The sequence below is a fragment of the Cebus imitator genome, unplaced genomic scaffold (assembly GCF_001604975.1).
Source record: "Cebus imitator isolate Cc_AM_T3 unplaced genomic scaffold, Cebus_imitator-1.0 Scaffold776, whole genome shotgun sequence".
Classification (NCBI taxonomy): Eukaryota; Metazoa; Chordata; class Mammalia; order Primates; family Cebidae; genus Cebus; species Cebus imitator.
Genome location: NW_016108091.1, coordinates 409,931 through 417,870, shown reverse-complemented (window position 1 = coordinate 417,870; position 7,940 = coordinate 409,931). Strand labels below are relative to the sequence as shown.

Genomic DNA, 7,940 nt, shown 5'->3' with positions numbered 1-7,940 from the left:
GATTAAAGAAGACCTAAATAAGTGGAAAGATATCTTGTGTCCATGGGTTAAAAGATGTAACATGGTTAAGATAAAAATACAACTCAAAGCTATCCACAGATTCAATACAACTTTCTCAAAATGGCCCTTTTCATAGGAATGGCTGAGAAGAACTTCATATTCCTAAGAAATAGCAAGCGTGCCCCCAGAACAAAAGCAATCTTGAAATGCAAGAAGGAACATCCTCTATTCTAAAGGTCTTTAACTGCTCTCAGCAATACCTGGTAGTCTTCAATATACAGGCTTTCACATCTTTTTTTTTTTTTTCCATTTGTTTCTAGACAGAATCTCTCTCTTTCTCTCAGGCTGGAGTACAGGGGCACAGTCCCAGCTCACTGCAGCATGGAATTCTCAGGCCCATGAGATCCTAGGGCCTCATCCACTGAATACCTGGGGCTATAGGCTCACACCGACACACCTGGATAATTTTTATAGTTTTCAGTGGAGACGAGGTCTCACTATGTTGCCCAGGCTAGTTTTAAATTTCTGAGCTCCAGCGACCCTCCTGCCACAGTCTTCCAAGTTGCTGGGATTTGAAGCCGAGCCTGGCTGGCTTTCACATCTTTGCTATATAGTTTATATTTCCTAATGCTATTGTAAAGTACTCTTTTAAAAATTTTTTATTAAAATTATATATTTAAGGAATTCTATATATTTACATATATTTAAGGAATACAGCCTGAGGATCATATACATACACATATACATATACATGTACATATACATACACATAATGAACCAATGCCTACTAGGTGAGGGGCTGCCTTGTGAGCAAACCCAAGGGTCCTGGCTCAGGAAGCCCTTGGCTAGAAAGGTGGAGAGATCAGCCAGGTGGGCACACAGCAGGTTTCTTGTTTTCTTTTGGCAAACACACACACAAATATCAGCAACTGCTCACTGGAATCTCTGGCAACCCTGACCAGGCTTCATGATGGGTGAGGTGGGCTAGGAATGGGAAAGTGGATGACCCCAGACCTAGAGACTGCCGCCGTCACCTGGGCACCTGGAATGTGCGTGGAGGAGTCTCCCACAGATTTGGGCCTGGATCAATGCCCAAACATGCACAAGAACAGGACTCTCGGCCTGGATGTTTGCAGAGCTCCCAGTCTTCTAAAGAGGCTGGTGGTGGGGAGGAAGATTCAACAAAACAGAAGATTCTGGGTACTCGAGCTTGGCAACAGAGAATACTTCCCTGTACTACTAAATGACAATATCTGACATGATGAATGACACACTTGAGCAACAGCTTTCACTGTTTCACAAGCAGTGTCTCCGGACCACTAGGGTAGTGCTGTCGGATGTTGACTGAAATGTCGGTTGTTCAAGCCCATCAGTCACATGAATGCTTCTAGCTGACATGACCTTCCATCTGAAGAGTCTCTTCCTTGGACCAAATATATCTTAAAACCTCTTCAGGCCGGGCGCTGTGGCTCACGCCTGTAATCCTAGCACTTTGGGAGGCTGAGGTGGGTGGATCACCTGAGGTCAGGAGTTCAAGACCAGCCTGGGCAACATGGTGAAACCCCATCTTATATAAACAAACAAACAAACAAACAAACAAACAGAAACTTCTCTTCTTCTTGTCTCTTGTCTATTTTGCAAGATGCCTCTTTGTTGCTTGGGGCAAAAAAGTCCATTTTTAATCCACACCCAACAAACATCTTCCCTTACGTATCCTGGTGTTTAGGGTTTTGAGTTTGTTTTCTCAGCTGCTCATATTTGGAACACTGGAAATTCCTACAATGGAGAATGACGGAACCTGAGTCACACCTCTGATGAAGCCACAGACTCTGGGGGAGAAACCTGAACTGCCAGGGTTTGAAGTGAAACACATTAATTTTCTGTGCCTCCATTTCTATATGTCAAATGCACTAAACCAGAATACTCAGCTTGTCCAATGTTTAAATGAGCTGTGCAGGAAAAGCGTGGAGCCCAATGTCTGTCACATAGTAATTGTTCAATACACATGAGCTCCCATCAGCGCCATTGCCTCCAGCATTTCCATCAGGCTTTGATCTTTTAAACATCCTTCCTGATACAAGTGGATCATTTTTCAAACCTTCTCTACCTGATGGCCATGATATTGCTCCAATGTGTATTATTACAAACACAACTGCAGGGATCAGACCGACACGTAGATCTGTCGTGCATCCCCCATCTACCGCTCCGCAGATACCTGGAAATGGAATTGCCCGATCAAGGTATTTGTACATTTCTGATTTTGCTAATTTCTGCCTAAATTACCATGAAAAGAAGATATAACAAGCCACATTTTTAACATTTTGTGAGAAGTCTTTTTTTCTCCATCTTCTGGCCAAAACTGGGTAGCACTTGCCTACCATTTCCTCTGAAATTCCTTTTGCCAACATTTCTGTAGTCATACAGTGGGGACATGTTTTATGCGTGATGTCAAACTCAAATCCTTAAATGAAAAGAGGGATTAACATGACTGTACACAAATTTATATTCAAAACGCAATGAATGGAAATATACATGTGTATGTAAATACTTATATACACACATAAATATATAGCAAAAAATTTTTTTTGACTTAGGATACTTCATCAAGGTTATATATACTTGAAAATTTGTTTAGTAAAACAGCAGTCCCCATGTGTACTCCCAGAGTTTCATCATATATAAGGAATTATTTAGCTCCTTATCTCTAAGTAGCTATGATTCCTCTTTGCTTTCTGAGTTTCGGTCCTATCTCTCCCTCACGTACTTGCTCATCGCCACCACCCCCAAACACGCCTCTCAACACCTCACCCTCTAACATGTTTGTGTCCTAGTTTGCTGAGTCAGTTACTACATTGTTATGAGTTGTACCTTTTATTCAGAGTTCAGTCACATTGGATATACATAGCAGGAATGAAGGACCAGTATCTTCCGGGACTCTCAAGTGGATGAGCTTCAGAGATTTCTGTAATCTTTGGCCACCCTGACTGTCTTCTCCTATTCCAGGTAAGTACTGGATATGATGGGCCCAGCTCAGGTCAGGCACTCTCCATGAGCAGGGAAGGGTGGGACATCTTCATGTGCAGTACCAGAAAGACACTGTCCAAAGAGGGAGAGGCAGTTCTATAAAAGAAAGGTCAGTCTGGGGCCTGGGCAGCAAACCGAGGATGTGAAGAAAACAGTGTCTGCTCTGTGAGGGGAACATGCAGTAGAGGATGGACTCAGAGTGGGAGGGAAAGGGTTTTTGGAAATATGGGCCACGGATATTCCTGTGTGAGCTGGAGCCACACGAGACTGTTGGAGGCTCACAGGGGCAGGGAGCTTAGGAGAATCTGCACTCCCCAACCTGGGAGACAGGTGAGGGGACTGTCCCGGTAACCAGACAGAGATGGGTTCTGGGTCAGGCAGTTCTGATGGGAAAGAAAGAACAGGACATCTTCTCCTTAAGGTAAGGTCCTGAGTTCAGGTCTTGGTAGGGAGGGAGGCTGCCTTGGGCATTGGCAACTGCAGATGGTTGGCCAGATGAGGGCACTGAAATCTATGTGCTGTCACCTTGTGGTTCTAGTAAAAGAATCGCTGCAATGAAGGGTCCTTAGGAAGAAGAGGTGGGGGACCTGACTTGGGGCGGGGGCTCCAAGAGGACTGTCTGCCTTGCTGTGCAGAAGCCTGCTGCATAACCTCCCTGGTTCTCTTGCTCAGTCTCCTGGCCAGACCCCCAGAGTCCCTGCCCTGTGTGCCCTGGAAGGGCACAGTCAGGTGAGCCAAGGCATCTCCAGCCGGGACTCATCCCTGGGCATTTTTGTGGCTTTGGGGGCCCTGGCCTTCTCCAGACCTTGTCTTGCAAGAAACTGTCCTGCAGGGGGAGTCGGGGAAGGAGGCTACTTGTCAGTTAACTGAGGGGTTCCACAAGGTCCTGACTTGGGTCCTAGTCACTTGCAAACTTATGCATCCCCATCCCATCCCCCCGAATGATGAAAAGAAACTTTGCCAGGACTCATGCCGGACAAATAGTGTGGGGCCTTTCATAAAGCCAAGTTCTCAGCCATCAATAAAGGATGGAAACCACCTGCAGGAAGGTGCCACGGTGGGAACCTAGGTGGCAGGAAGCGGTCACTGAGCTGTCAGGGTGAATCCTGGCCCTCACACACCCTCCTTTACTCCTTTTCTCTTTCCCCTCTCTCCCCTGCATTCCTCAGCTACCTTCCCTGGGCCCTCACCCCTCCTTTCCCAAGGCTCAAAGTGAGCCCTCAAAACACTTGGTAAAGGTCGAACACAGTGGCTCATGCCTATACCCCCAGCATTTTGGGAGGCCGAGGCAGGCGGATCACTGAAGCCAGCAGTTTGAGACCATGGTGAAACCCCATCTCTACTAAAAATACATGATCTTGGCTCACTGCAACCTGACCCCCTGGGTTCAATCGATTCTCTTGCCCTAGGCTCCTGAGTAGTGAGGGTTACAGGCATGCACCACCACGCCCAGTTAATTTTGTACTGTATTTGTAGTAGAGATAGGGTTTCAGCATAATGGCCAGGCCGGTGTAGAAATCCTGACCTCAGGTGATCCACCCACCTCAGCCTCCCAAATTGCTGGGATTACAGGTGTGAGGCACCGCACCCGCTCCCTATCCGTTCTTTGTATGCAATGTTGCGGGTGTTTCTGCATTTTAGGAATATAATCTCGCTGGATAAAGTCAGTCGGTGACTTAGTCGTTAGGACTGTAATTCAGTGAATCATCTCTGTGGTTTTGTTGAAATGGGAGGATTCCAAGACCTGGATCTGAAGACCTGTTTATCTCTCAATGACAGCACTCAGTGGGTTGGACAGGGGTTATTTCTCCCCAAACAACTACCTCCCACTTCATTAGGCTGTTTCTTTGCCCATGTGAGAAGCCAGCACCGTCCAGGAGGACTAGACCGCCTTTCTTTTTTTTTTTTTTTGAGATGGAGTTTCGCTCTTGTTACCCAGGCTGGAGTGCAATGGCGCGATCTCGGCTCACCGCAACCTCCGCCTCCCGGGTTCAGGCAATTCTCCTGCCTCAGCCTCCTCAGTAGCTGGGATTACAGGCACGCGCCACCATGCCCAGCTAATTTTTTGTATTTTTAGTAGAGACGGGGTTTCACCATGTTGACCAGGATTGTCTCGATCTCTTGACCTCGTGATCCACCCGCCTCGGCCTCCCACAGTGCTGGGATTACAGGCTTGAGCCACCGCACCCGGCCCTAGACCGCCTTTCTATGAGACAAGTTATTTTTCTTCTGCTGGGAGGCGTCCTGTGGGGACGGCCTATTAAACCCCAAGCCTCTCTTTCGAACTTTTTTCTTAGAATTTGGAGCCAGTTTTTACCTAGCATTTCTAATCCTACAGCGCCACATAATGGAATGGGCTTTTGTTTGTTTGTTTGGTGGGGCGCCTTGTTAACTGTACAAAACTTATAGTTCCTCAGTTATTTTCCCTCTTATGTCCCATTATCAGTGATCAGGCCCAATGTCCTATTTGTAGACAGAAAAATTCCACTCCCAGTGCCTGGGAGGAAGCTGTCCTGCAAGACAGATTTTAACCTCAGTATTGGCCCCTCAAAGAAGGATGGCCTTTCAATCCTTACATTCTTTTGAGGCACCTGTTCTGCATCCAAGAACATTGGGATGGGATTTAAACAAAACGGGATTTTATGTTTGGAAGTCAATCTGTCCCATTCTCTGAGATTCTGATGTTTCTCTGGGGCATTGCAAGGGAAGTCAGAGGTAGTGTTAGGTAGGACACATTCTCCATTAAACAGACTCAGGTACTTCGGGAGCCTTTTGGGCTGAGTTGGTCTAGGAAACCAACAAGGCAGAAAGCTAGGGCTTTATGCACCACATTAGTACTGACTAGCTCCTCCGGACGCATGGGTGAAGGTCATGCTTGCATCCATGGGTGGCATCTATAATGACAGCTGGGACCCAGAGGAGGCAGAGGAAAGAGGAGAAGGGGGACCTCCTTTCTCTCTTTCCCTCCACCCTGGGTCACATTGAAAGTGGGAAAGGGACTGAGGGAAGCCTTGTCTCCCTTCTCTTTCCAGATGGGTCACAAACCATCCGCGGTCCACACTCTCCTCAAGTGCATCTGAAACACTGGAACTCCTTTGACCATGAGGCTCTCAAGGAAAAATGGCTTATATTCTATTGCACAAGGGTGTGGCTACCTTACAGACAGGAGGCCTGGCCTCCTTAGGGAAACATTAATTTTAAAACTATCTAACAACTAGATATTTTTTTGCCCTGTGAGACAACCCAGATCTTGGTAAGTGTTGTAAAATTAACCCTTCCCTCTTGGCAGCCGTATATGGCAGGCCCACAGAATAAAATTCTCCAAAGTCGGAGAGGCAAACCCTTGGGGGACCCTCAAATGCAACTCTGTGCCCTATCTGCCTCCCTTATCCGGGGCCCCCAATAGCCATAGAATCAGCCCCTCCAGCTACGCTATCCAAAAACTGCCAACGCCGCCATTCCCTTTGCAAGAAATGCCGAATGGACATGGTGTTACCAGAGTTCAAGTTCCCTTATCATTGCAGGACTTTAGACAAATGAAGGGGGACCTAGGCAAGTCCTCCGATGACCCTGATAGATGTATAGAGGCTTTCTAAAATCTATCCTAAGTGTTTGATCTTACATGGAGAGATGCCATGCTGCTTTTAAGCCAAATCCTAACTGTTGCAGAGAAACAGGCAGCTCCCTACAGCCAGCAGAGATATTCAGAGATGAACAGCATGTCTCCTATAGCCAGTCAAAAGAAAAACCCAGTCAAAAAGGGAAAGAGGGTAAAAAAGAGATAGAATCCCCATTCCCAATAGGAAGAGAAACCATGCCCCTTGAAAACCCTAATTGGAGCCCCGGTGATCCCATAGATGAGTGAAAAAGAAAACACTTTCTGATGTGCATATTAAAAGCTTGCAAATAACCAGAACCAAAACTCTTAATTACTTAAAACTGTCCTTGTTGAATCAGAAACCAAATGAAAATCCCTCAGCCTTTTTGGAAAGGCTGAAAGAAGCTTTAGTGAAACACACTTCCCTGTTTCCCGATTCAATAAAGAACAGGTTTAGCCAGGCAAGGTGGCTCAGGCCTGTCGGGAGGCCGAGGTGGGCAGATCACAAGGTCAGGAGATCAAGACTATCCTGGCTAAAATGGTGAAACCTTGTCTCTACTAAAAAATACAAAAAATTAGCTGGGCATGGTGGTGGGCACTTGTAGTCCCAGCTACTCAGGAGGCCAAGGCAGGAGAATCGCTCAAACCTAAGAGGCAAAGGTTGCAGTAAGCCAAGATCACACCCCTGCACTCCAGACTGGGTGACAGAGTGAGACGCTGTCTAAAAAAAAAGAAAGAAAAGAAAAGGTTCGTTACTCAGGCAGCCCCTGATAGCAGAAGCAAGTTGCCAAAACAGGCCCTGTCCAAAGATCTTTCTAGTTTTTGTCACCCTCAAGCTGAAACTTTGTAGTATGTAAAGACACTCTTCTTTGTGCCCCAACCAAGGAGGTCTCAGGGAGGTACTAAGGCTCTCCTCAATTTCATAGCTGAAAGGAAGAGTATATGGTCTCAAAACCTAAAGCTCAGCTCTTTCAAACTTCAGTAGAGTACCTGGGTCTGGTATTATCAGAAGGTATCAGAGCACCAGGTAAAGAAAGGATGAAGCCCATTTCCTCTAACGGTAAGGGCATTTTCTTAGGCATTACTGGATTTTGTAGACTGTGGGTAGCTGGATATGGTGAAATAGCTTGCCCTTTATACCACCTCACTAAAGAAACTCAAGCGGCTAAAATTCACTCCCTAACTTGGGAAACTAAAACTCAAAAGGCTTTAAGCAGTTAAAGCAAGTTTTATTTAAAGCATCATCCCTCCATCTTCCCATAGGGAGGGCATTTAACTTCTATATACCACAAAGGAAGGAAATGGCCCTGGAAGTTTT

General features: G+C 46.3%; 1 long non-coding RNA gene across 1 annotated transcript; it reads left to right on the top strand.

Moving 5' to 3' along the window:
* Positions 1-2,127: 2,127 nt before the first annotated feature.
* LOC119469698 lies at positions 2,128-3,606 on the top strand. Its single transcript, XR_005198534.1, has 3 exons — positions 2,128-2,240; positions 2,880-3,003; positions 3,563-3,606. It is a non-coding gene; the product is annotated as an uncharacterized LOC119469698 (long non-coding RNA).
* Positions 3,607-7,940: the final 4,334 nt, after the last annotated feature.